General features: G+C 44.1%; 1 pseudogene; it reads right to left on the bottom strand.

The window, feature by feature from the left end:
• Window positions 1–5,015: 5,015 nt before the first annotated feature.
• Window positions 5,016–11,680, bottom strand: LOC120709822 (annotated as a pseudogene).
• Window positions 11,681–18,147: the final 6,467 nt, after the last annotated feature.

Here is an 18,147-nt window from a genome sequence, read left to right as displayed (position 1 = left end):
GCTACAGCGGTATCCGTGCGCTTGCGGATTTTATTCGTGATGTTACAAAGTACCAACACATCTCATCGATGAAAGTTAGTGGGAAGTGATCCTTCTTCGTGGCCTTGTTGAGTTTTCTGTAATCTATATACATCCTCCATCCCGTGACGGTTCGTTGTGGAATTAACTCGTTCTTGCTGTTTTCCGCCACTGTCATGCCTTCTTTCTTGGGCACGACTTGAACTGGGCTTACCCACTCACTATGCGGAACAGGATAGATGATTCCGGTGTCTAGGAGTTTGAGAACCTCTTTCTTCACCACCTCTCTCATAGCATTGTTCAACCTTCTTTGGGTTTCCCTAGAAGGTGCTATTTCGGGATGCAAAGGGATTCGGTGAGTGCAAAGAGAGGGACTGATGCCCTTGATGTCTTGTAGGGTATAGCCTAGGACTGATCGGTGCTTCTCTAAGATGGTGATGAGTTTGTGTGTCTCTCCTTCTGAGAGTTTGTTGCTAATGATCACGGGAGACTCTACATCACTATTTAGGAAAGCATATCTAAGCCCGGAAGGTAAAGGCTTCAGCTCAATCGGAGGTCGTGAAGGCTTTTTGGTCTCGGGCAGTTCAAATGTCTCATTGGAGTATTCTTCTGCCTTGATGACTTCTTCCAGAATTTCCTCGATATCCTCCTCGAGGTCTGAGTCAAAAGACTCGAAGGTGGAAGTGGCCATGATTTCCTCGATTGGCTCTGGAGTAGGGAGATCTTCCTCTGAGCATTTCAATGCTCGATCCACGGGAATGTGGAGAGTGTCCTTCCCTAACTTGATGTTTAAACATCCGTCTTTAGGAACATCCTTAAAGAGAGCCTTAAGGGGATGTCCTATCAAAAATCGAAGTTGATATCTTCGAAGACATGGAAGTTTAGACGGACTAACATCATCATGCCAAAACGGCACGTCGGTGTGTATCCCATAACTGCTTGTAAGAGAACCTGAAGATCTCTTGAGCTGTCTGTCTGTCGGAGTGAGCTTGTAATTGCCTAGAAAAGCTAAGGCAAACTCATCTGACATGAGAATAGCTCCGATAGTGGGTTTATAGAGAGCGTCCACATTTTGATCTCGTAGACGGCAGTAGAATGATGAGGATGGAGAATTGAGATGGATTGGGGTAAAAGATGATTCTCCTTCCTGCAGCCATTCGTCACTTATCAACATCGTCAACTCTTGAATCATCTCCCGAAGATAATCTTTCTCTAAGGGATCTATAGGAGTGACGGGACTCGGTGGTCGCTTCTGATAGAAGTATCTTGAGGTGTTGCCAAAATCTTCAAAGACATCCGACTCCATACTTCGAAGAAACTCCGGAGGTAGGGAGTCTTCTTCCTCCAATGTTTCGGATTTTAGTTCAGGAGCGGTCTCATAAATCGAATCTACTGATTGGCTTTCTGAGGGTTCCGATTCGATTTCTGAAGATTTCGCGGGCCGCATCTCGGGTTCTGTGGGAACTGACACGTGGATACAAATGAAAGAGGTTCTGTCCAAGATTTTGTCAAGGACTTCCCTGCTTTAGGATGGGGTAAGATGAGCAAAAGATTCTCTAGAAGTAAGATCGAGATGGTGTGCAGACTCCTTGTCAAGGCCAGCATAAAAATGTTGGAGCAATAAATACTCGGGTAATGACAAGTCTGGACTTAATTTTACCAATAAGGTAAATTGAGCCAAAGCTACACCGATTGATTCTTTATTATTCTGACGGAAAGTCAAGATTTTCATTCGTAAGGCACATATTCGTGAAAGCGGGAAGAACACATATTCAATCCAACTTCCATTCACACAGCCTACGACATGAATGTATTATTGCTTTGCCTCCTCCGAAAGGGAGAAATGAAACAACTTCCATTTAAGAGTTTTGTGTGTCATGCCCGAAATTTTCTTGCATGAACACACTTTCTCAAACTCACGCAGATGATGGTAAGGATTTTCACAATCTCTTCCTGAAAAGGAATTTTCCTGAACTAAGGATATAAGGCCTGAGCTGAGTCATAGCTAGTGGAAAGAATTGGGTCAGCAGAGGGTGCTTGCTCATAGAACTCGCTCTTGGGTGAAGAGAGCTATAAAAGGAATAGATGTTCCATGGGTAGCGGGGGTTGAGGTAAAATCAAGGGAAAAAAAAGATACGAGGACGACTGAGTCCGAAGATAATGTAGCAACCATTCACCAGCAACAGCGCCAGAAAGCTTGTTGGTACTTTATAACGTCATGAATAATTCTGCAAGCGCACGGATACCGCTGTAGCTTTCACCCAAGAGTATTCCAGGGTATCGTATCACTAGGGAACATGAGTGCACTATCTACGGGTTCAGGCTCATCCAAGGACACACACGCCGGTGTAGGGGAGATAGAAGAGAGGACTTCCTAAGATCTAGAATCTATGCTTAGAAGAAGAGATCATGTCGCCGTAATACTTCGAGCTATTGTTTTCAACTGGCTTATACAAGCCGATAGCTCCAGTAATACGTGCTCTATCCAATATCCGAACATGGAGGATTACTAGAGCTCGAACAGGGCTGTCACCACCTGCCGGCTACCTCTAGAAACTGTGGGACTATCAGACAACTGAGTGGTATAGTCCAGCCTAGACACCACATCTACGCCTTTTTCTACTAACCTTAGCCCTGGCCAAGACTACCCTTTTCTATCCGGGGTCTTAAGCTAAGATCAAATACTACTCTCTAAGCATACACATCAACTTATATAAGGCAGAGATGATAACTTGCGATCTAAACTCTAATTCTAAATAAGAAAGTCTTGAATACTTACAACCGAATAAGCATACGTCGAGGTACAAGTGGAGAAGAGTGCCGACAATCCCGGCACTTCCCCCGAGTCGTCCTCACTCTCCTCCTCTTCTTCTACACCTCCTAGTCTACCTAAGCATTTAGGATGAAGGCGTCAAGCTCCAAGGGAGAAAGGTGAGTTGAGTTGGGTGTCTGGTGTGTTGTTGTGTGGTGTGTTTCATTTCTTCACCCCCCCTCTATATTTATAGGAGGGAGCCACGGCCAAGGGGAGCTCCATCTGCATCTGATCCTCTCCAAACCGACGTAGGCATCCAATGAGCTTTCTCCACATGGCAAGGTTAACTCGATGGGGCCCACGGGCTGCTCGGACGACCAGGGTGGTCGGCCGGCCACCCAGTGAGCCCACCGACCTTCCCTTTTAGTCTGTGGGTTTCTTCCTGGGTCCACTTGTCAATGGCACGGGTATTAGCCTCTAGTATGTTGGTTTCTTGCTATAGTGGGCCCTCTAATCTATGTTTTGACACGTGTCGCGTCCTGACTCGCTGGAACGTCGTGTCTTGGATCATGCCACACCATTATGCTGCGAAATTAGCTAAAAATCACCTGCACATATTCTAGAACATCATCTATAGAATTCGTTAGTAAATAAGTCTATCATAGCATTTATTCCACATTATGGTACATTTTTGTGCAGGAGTTGACGGTCAAAATAGGTCGTTAGTGACCGTCAACAGCCCCCGCTGGCCGGGCCGCCGCGCAGCTCCGCGGGTCCGACACAGCCCCATGGGGCCCACCGCGCCGAGGTCCAGGTGGCGGCGGCGAGCGCCGGGGTCCACCGCCGCTCCGGGACCTCGCCGGCGGATGTGCTGCGGCGTACAGGGTTGGAGCAGGGGAGGGGCGGCGCATGCATGGAGGGCCGGCGCGCAGCTCCGCGGGTCCGACACAGCCCCATGGGGCCCACCGCGCCGAGGTCCAGGTGGCGGCGGCGAGCGCCGGGGTCCACCGCCGCTCCGGGACCTCGCCGGCGGATGTGCTGCGGCGTACAGGGTTGGAGCAGGGGAGGGGCGGCGCATGCATGGAGGAAGGGAGGGGCGCCGCTTGCTGACTCGGTGACTGGTGCCAGGTTGGACGACGGACGTGGCACGAAACCGGTCTGGTTTCGGCTCAGGGGGGGTATTTTGCATGGTTTGGTTAGCTCAAGGGTGTGGGATGCCTTGTTTCATAGTTTAGGGTTCAAAATCGGACGATCGTGGTAGTTCAGGGTCCAAAAACGGACTTACCCTATTTATTATTTCACATATTGTACCTTTTCTAGGAAGAGGAGCATTATGCTTTCTGTGAGGTGAATTTGCTCGCTATACATTAGCTTAGAGGATGAAGTATCTTTTGACTGTTCTGCGTGTGGTTTCGGCAATGTCTTTATTTCTCTCTGTGCAAGGCAGCGCCAAGACATTATGGAAAGCGTAGAGGGGTGGCATTTTGCTTGCCCTCTAATGCTTTTTTCTTCAAAGTTTTTGTTTCGATGCATTGGAATCGTTTCTTTGCTTTTTAAATGGGTGGGCGAAAAAGAGTGTTTGGCACTCTATATTGAGATATACCGTGAAAAGATGATCTGAATCATGTAATGTGTGATTATTTGAACCGAGAGCTTATCTGTGATTATTTGAATCGAGAGCTTAGAAGTATTAGAAGTATTGATTCACTTGAGTTGCCTCGATGTGCACTTTTAATAAAGCCATGTTTATTTTCATATGCTTGTTTTCAGATTTTTTTTCCATGTGTTAGTTTTCAGATAGGTTTAATTACACTTTTCAGATCATGGGAACATATGGCATTGATAATTCAATCTTATAAAGTTCTTTTTTACCTCTTCATTTATATGCTATCCAAGCCTGGCTCCCCATAATCAACTACATGTAGGTATATACATTGCAAAAATTATAGACAAATTATTGAAATATTTATGATTGCAAATAGATGCAGATATTTGAATTAATAAATTACTTAAAAAGAAACACATAATACGAGGAATTAACCAGCATATTTTATGTTTTAACCATGCTGAATTTATTTATGACATTTATTATTAGTTATTTGATGTAATTCAATCTATTTTTTATAATATAAATAAATTTATTATGTATTAAGATTTTTTAAACACCTCTACTAGTTCTCTCAAAAGAAAAAGAAATACGGACATATTGGCTCAACAAAATAATACATATGGTCACAACACGACATCAGCGGGCCTGCGTCGCCAGGTGCTGGAGCGCCCAGTGTACGGGCGGCACGCGGACGTCAACGACGCCGTCCAGCGCCTGCACGACCTGCGGCATGGTCGGCCGGTGCTCCTCCTGGTCCTGGACACACCAGCACGCCACCCTGCAGGCGCACCCCAGCTCCTCCTCGCTCACGTCGCCGTGCAACCGCGGGGCCGCCACGGCGGCTGTGTCTCCCTTCGCCAGTCTAGACGCAGCCCAGACAGGAAAGAACATCGAGGGACGCTGCTCAGCATCTGCATCGTCATCGCTGATGTGCCCCGTGCGGTAGCACTCCGTGTTCGAAAGTGATCGGGTGCTCTAGTAGTCTAAGAGAAAGAGAGGCTGAATTAGGTACTTTAAAAATTTAATCTCTAGTTCCAACTAGTTTGCAAATAAATTTAAACTAAAACAATCTATCTAGATGTGCAACCATGGTTCTTCTAATGTGAAATTCTCATCCCAAAAAGAATTTTACAACTTATAACTAATCTTAGTAAGATACTACGCTAAGAAAATAAAAACACACAAGTTGCAATATGAAATGCGGAAGCTTAAAGAGGAAAGATGAGAGGAAGCAAACTCTCGACACGAGAATTTATCCCGTGATTCGGATTGCCACAAAGACGCCTCTACATCCACGTTGTTGAAACACTCATGAAGAGTATCGCTTCCTGGCAATCAAATCTCTTCTGTGAGCACAATTACGGTCACCTTGATCCCGCTTTTCACTAAGGGAGCTTGCCCACAAAGGAGGAGTCTCCGTCCCCCTCACAATATTGTCGACGCTGTTCCACACCAAGTCGGAGGGTCGTTGACGTGCCGGCGAGCCACCAATGCTCCAAGGGACCGGCACACCGAGATACAAGTGTGGTTCACTCTAGAACCAAAACACAAGGCAACAACACCTTGCTCTCTCACTCACTTAGGAGCTAACCTAGCACTAACACTCACAAAGCTTGTGCTAAGGACTAAAAATTTGATTACTAAGCTCTTTGATGGCTTGGAGGTGTTCTTGGGTATATGTGTGATGTCTTGGAACTCCAGCAAGCTTCAAAAGGCCGGTGGAACACATATATATAGGCCTCAAACTTAAACTAGCGGTTTGGAGCCGTTGGGCACATTTCTGCGTAGGCATCGGAATTTCCGGTGCTTGGGCATCGGTTCTTCCGGTCACACTGTGCTCGGAAGTAGCCGTTGGCTTCTCTGACACAGTTGCAGCAAACCTTGGCACCATCAGTTAAACCGATGCTAGGGCGTCGGTTAAACCGGTGACACTGGGACTGTCACAAAGCCATTGCACTCTTCTTTTCTTGCTGACGTCATTGCTCCGATGCATTGCTCCAGTGGGCATCGGTTCTTCCGGTGCTAAAAGCCTGACTGCTGCGCACTTGACATCGTCTCTGGACAATAGTATGTTGAATGCACTGATGCTTGTCTTTGACCCATCGGTTAAACCGGTGCTACTGAGTTTTCCTCACTTGGCTCAGTACGCACGACAAAATGCACCGATGCAAGGGCGTCGGTGTATCCGGCAACCACGGATGCACCGATGGTGGGGCATCGGTTTAACCGGTGCAGCTGAATCTGCATCTTCTCGTCCAATTTGTCGTGGCGATCTTTTGGATACTTCAAATACTTTCTATCTCTAGATTTTCACTATACTTTGGCACCTCAACGCCGATTTGGACTTGACATCTTGATGGTGGATTGGACATGGCATCTCGACGATGGATTGAACATTGCGTCTTGACGGTAGTTTGGACATTTCGAATTATATCCATGGGACCTAAAAACTACTACAAATGTAATCTCACAAACTTGTTAGTCCCATTAATTATGTTGTCACTCAACCAACAAAATCACAAACAATGATCTATATGGGACCATGTTCCTTACAGTGTTGGGCCGCCCTGAGATGAACTCGAAGATCACCATTCCAAAGCTATACACATCTTCCTTGGTAGCCCCGAGATCCACTCTGGCGCAAGGTACCCTATGGTGCCCCGCAACGTCGTCAGGACCCGGCTGAAGCCCCTCCCCACCATCTTGGCCATCCCAAAGTTAGCGATCTTCGGGCACAAATCCTTGTCCAACAATATGTTCTCTGGCTTAATGTCAAAGTGTATGATGCACGTGGCAGCCTTCGTGCAAGCAATGCCGAGCATGATGCCGTAGCGGTCGTGCCAGCAATGCCTTCGTGCAATCCTAGTGGTCACTTCACAGTCCAATTTGGCCTTTAATTTTTTTAGCTCAAAATTGTATAAGATTGGAGCCCAGTCCTTTTAGAGCCTGACCTTTAGATTATCTAGGTCAAATTTGATGGCCCATTATCACCCCTACGTACGTCTGGTTGAAGAGCACATTGTTGAGCACCTAGAGCATGTTGGCGAAGACACGCCCCGTCCAAAGGCCGCTGCACCAGTGCGCGGGATCCGTTCTAGAGGAGGAAGAATTTACTGCTGCCGTTGGGGTCCACTGTGCAAGTGAACATTGTGGCAGAACCGCCAGAATTAATCCAGTTAAAGTGTCCTAACCATCATCTACATGCACTTCAACGGAGTAATCTGACAGTCTGTCGGGTAAACTCCCAATAACACCACTGTATTTTGGATCAAAACAACATACCTCACTCAAAAGTTAGTCCAGAGATTACAATACAAACTTCAATAATAAAAGTTATTGCAAACTAAGTTTGATAATTTGAACAGGATACCTCAAAAATTTGAAAAGAGATAAGTTCTTCAGATTTTATAAACAGCTGAAAGAATACGATAGCTAGCGTCGATATATGACATCATGATGAAGCCTGTACATGACGTCAATCTCACCAAGCTTTCCAAAGGTTACCTAAAAACAATGTTAAAAGCAAGACCGAGTATACTAGTACTCAGCAAGTCTGACCCGTCTAAGGGTATAACATCATTTTAACTAGACATGCAAGGTTTGTGAAGGCTCTGGAGTTTATTTGCTGAAAAGCAATAAAGAGTAGGTCCTTAATTTCAAGTTTTAACTTTCAGATTCTAGTTGGATTAACCATTCTAGATTTGCACCTATCTATACAAGCATGGTATAGAAAATTACTTGCATCCAACAAGATTAAGTATCCTTTTTGTTTCACTTCTGACTCTACGTGGCAAAGAGATTAAGCAGTCTCAATATCCGTGAGAGACGGAACAGTTCGAACCGAATTTCAATCATTGCAAGGTAAATCTAACACACACACACGCTTGGAGCACCGTTGAGTCACTCCCAAGCAACCGTTGGCTTCTTATTTCGGGTCGTGGATCAGCGCCACTCTCCCCGAGTACAGCGAACAGTCCACATCCAGTACCCGTAGTCATTGCGTAACATATAATGAACTTTCGTCATAAATTAACTTCCTATCTCTAAGAGAGAGTGGGGTAAAGTCCACTTGCCGGGCCGATCAGTTACTAGGCTTGCCGTGTACCATATTTACGACATGTGGCTAGTATTTTCAAACGCTTAATCAACACTACCACACACTGCGGCCTTATCAAGTTTATCAACATAGACAGATTTCAATATGAAGCTTGTAACCAAATCCGTCCATGGTCCTTATAGTGATTGCAGAAAGTAAACAATCAACTCCTATAAAGCTCGCGAGTGACAGGCAATCACTCGACTTTTACCAGTTCTATTAGCCTAGCAGTTATTCGAACTCAGATTCTAGTGTTCAATCAATAGTAATCTAGAATTATGCATCTAATGTTTTCATTCAACTCCTAATAACTTAAATGCACAAGTAAAAAAATTGCATAATTTAAAATACTGGGATTATGCACCGGGGCTTGTCTTTAGTAGAGTCTATAAAGTTAGTAGACTTAGCTCTTCCGAATTGAAGTTCGAAACTTCAGTTAATTCCACGACGTTGGTTGGACTTCATGCAGTTCACTCATGGATTTCGGGTTCATGTTCAGGTCTTCGTTATCTTCATAATGTTGACTTGGATTTCAGAAGTATCCTTGTCTGGTTCATGGAATAGTTTGTACGTTCCGTCGACTAGCGATATCATTTCTATATGCAATGCAATAGTTGAATTTAGTGAAGTGCTTAAGTATAGCTTTTCTTTACTAAAAAATTGTTATCCAATAAAGTAAACATTTAAGACCAAGTTTAAAAATTTTACTTTACTGGTCAATTGTTTATAGAGTAAAAGTAAACACAAGGAATTGCATAAAATAACAAGATTAGTTACACTAAGTAGCATGGTTTGAAATCAAGGAAAAGCAAGGGTAGTTCTAATCAGGAACATAGGGTGGGTTGAATTCAAATCTAAAATTTGAATTCAAAAGAAAATTCAACAACTAGGGTTTTAAACATCAAGCATCAACTCAAAGTTCAAAAGAAAAGAACAGGTATATAAATAAGAACTAGCATTTATGAATTAATCCTAGAACTTAAGAATAAATTAAGAACTCAAGCTCAACAAGGCAAAAATTCTCCAAAAAATTATCATAAGCCACTTGTGATTAGTAGAGATCATGATAAAAAGATGACTCTAAGAAATTAACAAAAACATGCTTTAATAAATAAAACAGGTGTATATACTAGAAATAAACAAAACACATGAAATAACAAACAAAGTTCAAGCATTTGGATCAAACTTTTCAAACAAGACTATACATGGTAAAAGGGTTATAGGTTCCAAAAAAATCAAGTATAACAAAGCTATGGTTGAAATGATATAAATAAATTACTCATTTGCAAACAATTAAACTAGAGCACAAAATATAAAGTTTCAAACAAATTTTAGTAGCCAAAGTTGTAAAGCTAGTCAAGAGAAAACCAACAAAATTTACTTGGCATTTTTTTATTTTTCCACTAATTATTATGAATTTTGAAAGTTCACTGAAAAAGGGTTTGAAAGAGTATGTAAATTTTGCAGAAAAGACCCTGGAAATAAATCAATCAATGCAATCAAGTCCCTATAGCCATGGTCGACGGCAGAGGAGCTCTGTCCGACCGGATTCCGGTGAGTTCAGGCCATGGGAGTGAGGGGATGCTTGGGGAAAAAGAAGAGGAGGACAAGGCACACCTATTGGTGGCTTTGGGAGGAGTTGGGACGGCCGGGAGGTAGGTCGCTGGCGTGGCCAGTAAGTCCGACGAGGTGCGGGCGACGGGTAGCGGTGGTCCGGCGGTTCTGGGCAACGGGGGCTAGCTTGGGAGCTCCAAAGAACCAAGAGGAAGGTGGTTGCGCTCTGCTTTTGGGTCGAGATGGGGGTGGAGGGGTGTGTCCATGGCGAGCTCAGAGCTCGGCGGCCATGGCGGACAGGGTGGTGGTGTGAGATGCCGGCGAGGGGTCCTGTCGGGGCTATTTATAGCCCGGAGTGGAGAGGATCAACGAGAGGGAAAGGGATCCAGGGAGATAAGGCCGGCGTAAGGTCAAATCCGGCGGCGGAGGACATTCTGCGGCGGGTCGGCAGTCGTGGCGCGAGAGAGGGCGGCATGGCGCAGGGTAGGGGAGCCAACAGAGGCGGTTCAGGTGTCGGCGGCGCTCCAGGCGCGACGCGTGGGCGTCGAGGTGGCATCCCGAGGCGGCGCAGGGCAGCCGGTGGGCAGGATCCCACGGCGGACGGCAGCGCCCCTGTTTCACAGAGGAAAGAAGAAGGTGGGCGGGGTAATTTTGTAATTTTCCAAAAGGTCAGGGGTCTAACTGTAAAATAAAATTTCCTGTTGATCTATGGCTCGAATGAAAAAGTGCCCAAAATGAAAATTGTTCAGTTTTTCAAGACCTACCACTTTCATGTTGTGCAAATTTTCACTAGATCAAAGGATTTGAAATTATTTTGAAATCCGTCAAATCTTTTAAAATGCAAAAGAACACAACTTTATTTTTAAAATTGCAAGGGTAGTTTTAAGTATAAATACATCTTTTTATGGGGGTAAAAGTGAAAAACAAATTATACATTTTAACCTCTCATAAATTTTGAAAGTTTGACTTTTGCAAAACTATTTTGTAAAAAGGACTTTGCATTTTTCCAAAATAACAAAAATACCTTTGCTATAGAAATCATGGTTTAAATTTTTAAATCAACACAAAAATTTTATTTTTGACGCCTAAAACCTGGATTGTCACGAACATCCCGGGCGCGGGATCCCCAGCGTTGCGCCACGACATCAGCGTCTGGTACTCGCCGGTGAGCTTGTTTTCACCGAGCCACCGCTCTGGCATCAGCGTGTCTGTCAGGTGGTCGAAGCTCTGCCATAGCATGTTGGACGAGTCCCCCCCCCCCTCGAGGAGGACCAGGTTGTCGTTGTCGCGCATCGCCGCGAGGTTCGACCTTGGCGACGACGATACCGACGAGGACGACAGGTTGGACAACCACACGACGCCTCACGAGCCAGAGGATTTGCTCAGCCTGACGAGCTCAAGGATGCCATCATCGGGGGAGACCCGGAGCTCCGCCGATGCAACACCAGATAGGGGACTGACACGGTTGGCGACCCAAACGACGGTCTGCAAGGGATGTTCTTGTACCAGATACCAAGATAGAACCGGCCGGAGGCATTGGGGCTGAAGAGGCCGAGCTCGAACTTGCCCTCCGCCGAGAGCCCGAGACCACCGCTGCGTTGCCCCGCAGCGGCTGCGGCGCGGAGACGGTGTCTTCGCCCGCCGCCGCCATGCCCGAACACAGGAAAACGCGAGGACGGCGAGAGAGGCAAGAATGGCAAGTGACATGGTCGCAAGTGGATTTTGAGGAGGATTGAGACCATGTTTGTTTCCAGAGATTTCTTTTTAGCCCTATCACATTAAAAAGAATTTTAGTATTTTGAAGTATCAAATAAAATCTGTTTATAAATTTTTTTGCACCGATGGGTGCAAATTCGCGAGACCAATCTAATGAGCCAAATTAATTCATAATTTGCTACAGTAACTATTCGCTAATCATATATTAATATACTTCAGTAGATTCGTGTCGCAGTTTAACCCTAGAGTTCTGCAGTTAATTTTATAATTAATTTTTATTTAATAATTTAAATATTAAAATTCTCTTTGATGTTACATGGTCTAAAATTTAGCTCTCGGATCCAAACAACCTTGAAGATCAGATGGCAGATGTGATCGCAATTGCAGTACGAAATTACTATATATGATAATGACTTGCAACTACTGTAGTACTCAATACTTCCTAGTCTAGGCGTCGCGTAAGCGTCACCAAGGACGATAGGTCTACGCAAGCCACACCCATGGTCAGTGTGCAAAGTTTTTGGTCTAGTGTGTTCCAACGCAAATCAACAAGGACGATAGTGAGAACGAGGTCAGCGAGATTCGTCGGATCGTTGGTATTGAATGATTATTCCTTACGTGACTATGACCCGGCTGTGAGTACACATGACAAAGTGTATAGTCTGGTGACGTGCGAAACCCAATTTTGTCTGCAGTTGGATTATTTACCGTGTCACGGCTTCTGAATTGTTTGGTTGGATTCGTTTTCTCGCTTATCTGCAGTTGAAAGAATGGTGCTAGTGAGTCTTTGCTGCGCGTACATTGTTTTGAGAGGATGACATTTCAAATGTAGTTTAATCGCTAATGTGAACGGTATCTGAACATGGTTCGTTCTCTAAAAACGTGTATCCTTTTATAATTACTAGTATAGTACTTGCGTAATATAATATATCTACATAATACCATCAATTTTGTGTTCATTATTCATGTCATGTACGGACCTTACATTATCGTACGAGACATCACTAAAAAAACTATTTAATCCGTGACGGATTCTTAGCGGCATATTCAAAGAACATCCCGAACAGTGCACCATATGTGACAATTTGCGAATTTTCGTGACAGATCAAAAAATAGCCCATTGAGGCCAAAAATCAGGTCCGATTTCTGTGATGAACTTCGGTAACCATCATACATTGAAATTAAAATCATGAATTTGATATCATACTCAACCACTATTTTGACAAAATAAATATTTTCTTTTTTATTTTTGGCTCAGCTCCCATTTACTCACGGGCTTGTTCTTTTATTATCAAGCCTCCATCTTCTTAAGTCTGTTATGCGGAGCAGAATATTTTTTTTACCAAGCCTGCATCTTCTTAAGTCTCTTAATTCTAGGACCTCCCAACTAGGAAGCACCACCCTTACCACTGAGCTACATTACTTAGTGTATTTTAACACATTCTCTACCGGCCGCTATGTCACCAGGCCAACGGAAACCGTCCACTTGCTCGCCACCGGCTGCCAAGCAAAAAAAAATAAGCGCGGGTGGGTTTCGAACCAAAGTTTTTCCACTGTGCTACACCGATGTTTATGAATATGTATGATATTTCCGGTTTTATACACATTCTCTACCCGTCGCCACTACTAAAAAACGTTGATTTGTCCCGGTTGGGAAACCCCTGTTGTCCCGGTTGGGCAGCCAGCGTCCACGTGGCTGGCACACCCTTTTGTCCCGGTTGGTGTTACCAACCGGGACAAAAGGTCCCCTTTTTTTCATGTTTTCCTTTTCTCAATTCTTTTTCTATTTCAATTATACTTTTGCATTTCAATTAAACTTATGTAATGGAATTCAGTGTGTACGATCTCCACTAATATATACATATATATATATATAGTTACTTATATAATATTTGTCCTAGATAGTTTTTATATATAAATTAATTCACTTATATATATATATATGTACATGTATACACATATCTATACATGTGAATTCCTTTACATATGAAAATGTCTAGGACCAATATTATATAAATATATATACACATATATTATTGGAGTGCTTATATATATAATACATACATACTCCATCATATTTGTATAGGTATATTCGTTCTTAATTACATAGGTATATTCGTTTTTAATTACATAGTAGAATTCGCCTTTTGAAAAATTAATACATACATACTCATAAATAGAAATTTAATACATAGACACACATATATATTTACATAGGTATATTCGTTCTTAATTACATATATACGCGTATATTGTCATATTTGCTGTGATTGTCAATATTAGATATTCCATCATAGTAGAATTCGCCTTTTGGATCGAGGACTTGCTCAACAATAAATCCGGAGAATTGTTCTTGAATCGCCATAATCTTTTCCTCCGGTATTAGTTTATCGCGCATATCCCCGACCTATGGAAAAAAATGGATAATTAATTTCGACTAATTAAAATACAAGTTCAAATATTAACAAGTTTTTTACTTACTTCCTCTTCCCAATCTGTCCAGCCCTTTGGAGGACCTACCAGACTATGGATGTTCTCGCATACATAGTATGCGCACAATACAATGCCTTGTTTCTGCCTCATACACTTTAAGAGAGAAGAAATTATCAGGTATTTACATGAATATATAATAAAACTAATGAATCGTGCAACGAATCATCCAAGTGCGTATCGGAAAATCTGTCTTGATCTTCAATTGCTTGTCAAATTTGTCTGGATGATTTTTAGCGAAATCTTTCCAAATCCTGTGCATGATTAGAACAATTATAGTCAAGTAACAAAGTGATTCAAATTATCGGTCATCAACGGAGTAGTGGTAGAATTACTTTTTCATCATGTTAAGAAGATTTTCGTATTGTTCTGGAGGTCTCCTCAATGAGTCCATAACCACGAGTAGGCTCTTCTCGGGAATTATGACAATTAGGACCCAGTGTTCACTGCAAGATTATACGGAGGCAGTTCTTGGTAGTTAAGGTTTAAACAATTCGATTACAGAATATAATAGAAACAGTTAGACGGAAGGAATCACTCACGCAAAGTTGTAAGGAAACAATATCATTTGCTTGTTGTGATGAACGCTTATGTACTTGAACAAGTTTTGGAATATCTCATCGGAATTGTCACGTAGAAGCCTCCAATTACAAGTAATTGGGTCGATGAAGCCGAGGTGAGAGTATCCCTTTCTTCTGCAAGTATGTATCTCTATTCTACATGATACCGAATAAATCAAGAGATCAGTATGTTGAGATCATGCAAAACAATACGTAAGGAGAGTAAAATACTTACAGAACCCACAAGACGACCATAGAGATGTCGAGGGCCTCCTGATGGAATAGTTGGTAAATTTCTTCCCAGTTTATCCATATAATGGCCTCCCCCCGTAAGAAATCGTCATCTTTAATCTTTGCGCCCTGCATGAAGATGCAATCGGCCATCGCACGCATGTAGTGCTGGTGCAGCTTATACATTTGCGTTGGAAGCACAGACACTACTTCGGGGGGTACGAGAGTTTTGCCGATCTCAAACGTCCATTTGACGACCACATCAGCCTTTGGAATATCTTCTCCCCCTGCAATCTGAGCCGCCGTCAGGTTTGATTCTTTCAAAAATGTAACAAAGTCTTGTTCTTGCATCGTCTGTCCCACTACGAGAGGCTCTATTGATTGTTTCTTTTGGGCTCCGAGCTGTGGAACGTCGGACGACGACGACTTTGATTGTCTCTTCTTTTTCTTAGTAGTTTTGATAATTGTGCGTTCGTAGTCTGAAGGGGGGTCTCTCGGAATGAATTTTCTCTTATTTGCTTCGCACATTCCCTTAAAAAATTTCAAATCTATCGAATTTATGACTTTCTCGGGCTCCGGCTTCGGCTTCGGCTTGAAGTGCTCTTTAACTCTTTCTTGAGTTATCCTATCGCATTCTTCGAGGCTCATGTCCCAGGGTTTAATAGGAGCCTCCTTGGTTTTCTTCTCATTTTCCTTCTTCTTTGGAGGCTCCTTAGCCGGTGCAGCTACCTTCTTTGCCGGCGGCCGTTTCTGCTTCTTTGCCGGCGGCGGAGGGGGTGACCATGGAGGCGACGGTGATGCTTGAGTGTTCATCGGCGCATGAGATGATGGAGAATGTGCCGGTGATCCTTGCCGAGACAGTGCTGCCCTTGGGGAGTTTTGCGGAGATGCCGGTCTTGGAGAGGCATGCTGAGATGCCGGTCTTGGTGTTTGATCATCCGACTTTAGGACAATGTAGCGCTTATCCCATAGGATGTAGCCATGAATGGCTTCTGCTAGTGTCCTCTCCCCATCGCCTCCAGGAATATCAAGCTCGAGCGTCTCCCAACCCTGGCACACCTGCTCCACGCCAACTCTTGTGTATCTAGGCGGAATTTGCTGCCCGTGGTACACGTCGCCTGATTGGGTTGGCATGGCGGTACCGTACGCAACAGTGAACATTAAGTTCTTAACAGGCAGTCTGCAGGTCACAAGGTGTCCGCTGGGTGATCTCATCCACTGGAAATCGCTGCAGGGCCGACGCTTCAACTGCAGGCCTAGATCCCCGTTGGCTCGGCGACGGCGACGTCTGTGGAAGCGCAGCTTGCTTTTCCGCTGAGACAGGTGATCGGCTGCGACATTAGGCTCTGGAGGCACTATTTGGGCTTGCTGTTGCTGGCTCATTGCTATGGCCACTTGGCGTTGAACCTCTTCTTCCAGTCTTTGATCGTGTGACATGAGTCGTTCCTCTAGCCTTCGCATGTGCTCCCGCTCATCATTCTTTCTTCTTTGCCGGCTTCTATATGATTCAATGTAATCCCTGAACCCATACTTCCACGGAACCATGCCTTTGCCTCTTGTGCGGCCCGGATGCTCTGGATTCCCAAGGGCGTAAGTCAGCTCGTCCCTCTCTCTATCCGGCTTGAATGTTCCCTCGGCCGCTGCTTGTATGGCCTCCTGTAGTCTCTGGGCTGCTCGCTAGATGTTTGGCCCATAGATGCAGTCACCAGTCAATGGGTCCAAGCTTCCCCCAGTGACCATAAAACCTAGGTCCTTGACCTTTCAGGCCAGTTCATGGTCGCAGGTTGGATGCCTCTGTCAAGCAGATCCTGCTCCATCTTCTCCTATTTGGGTACTGCAAGCTTGTAGCCTCCTTGGCCTAGAGTGTGATGGTACACTTTCTTCGAGGCGTTGTCTTTGGCCTTCTGCACCTTCTCAAGCCCAAGCTCTGAAGACTTGTATTCCACAAATGCATCCCAGTGACCCCTGAGCTTTTCGAGCTCGCCGGTAAATACGGATGTGGTCCCGGTCCTGATATATTTCTTCATCAAAATTTTCTTGAATGATCGCAGCTGTTCGGCCATCTTACTCAGGGTCCAGCGCTTGCATATCTCTTCGGATTCAGCTAGAACCATGAAGTTTTTCTTAAGCTCCCGCCAGCACCATTCTTTTTCTCTTTCGGGTACCGCATCCCGTTCCTCGCTTGGATTGGAAGCTTTCCAGAGCCTGAAGCTGATCGGGATGTGGTCCCTGACAATACATCCGGATTGTCTTATGAATTTTTTGGCGGCAGCTTCTGGAGCGATCGGTTCGCCATCTGGACCAACTTCCGTTATAATGAACTGCCCTTCTAGTTTTTTGTTGGGCCTCGCTTCGTCTTTTTCTGCTGCGACGATGATCCAGACGGCTATAAAAAAACATTCATAGTATTCATATAGATTCAGATGAAAATATGATTGTCACTACAAATAAGTATAGTTGTGATATGTACATTAGCACTTTGTTCAGCAGCAGTGTCATCCTGAATAGATGGTGCCTCAATTCCATCACCGGACATATTCAAATATATGTCGGTATTGCTGCCATCATCAGCTTGTTCAGGGACATCTCCTTGACCTTCGCCAATCATATTCAACAGGAACTGTTCGTCTTCCGCGTCTGTGTGTCGCGGGTCCATCGTAACTAAAATATGAATACAAATAAAACCCTTAAACTCACTTTACACATACATACATACATACATTCATACATTTCGAGAATTTGTAAATATACATTTATTTACACAACAAATTATGATTTCACTCTAAACAACAAATTATGATTTCACTCTAAATAACATGAACTCTAAATAATATAATTTCAAAAGTAATTAACACCCTATTTGTCATCAAAATTATAGCACCATTAACAAATAATATATATTTTACAACATAATTTCTAAACAAATAATCCATATTTTCAAATTTAAACAAATAATCCATATTTAAACTAATTTCTAAACAAATTTAAACAAATAATTGGGATCGCACAGGCGAAGGCGGGACGAGCCGGAGGACGCGGGGCTCTGGGCGGTGGCGTGAGGTCGGCGGCGCTCGGGGACCTTGGGCTCGCGCGGCGGGGTCCGGGCCGGGATGGCGGACGT

Source organism: Panicum virgatum, chromosome 5K, assembly GCF_016808335.1.
Source record: "Panicum virgatum strain AP13 chromosome 5K, P.virgatum_v5, whole genome shotgun sequence".
Taxonomy (NCBI): domain Eukaryota; kingdom Viridiplantae; phylum Streptophyta; class Magnoliopsida; order Poales; family Poaceae; genus Panicum; species Panicum virgatum.
This window is presented reverse-complemented; position numbering and strand designations above follow the sequence as displayed.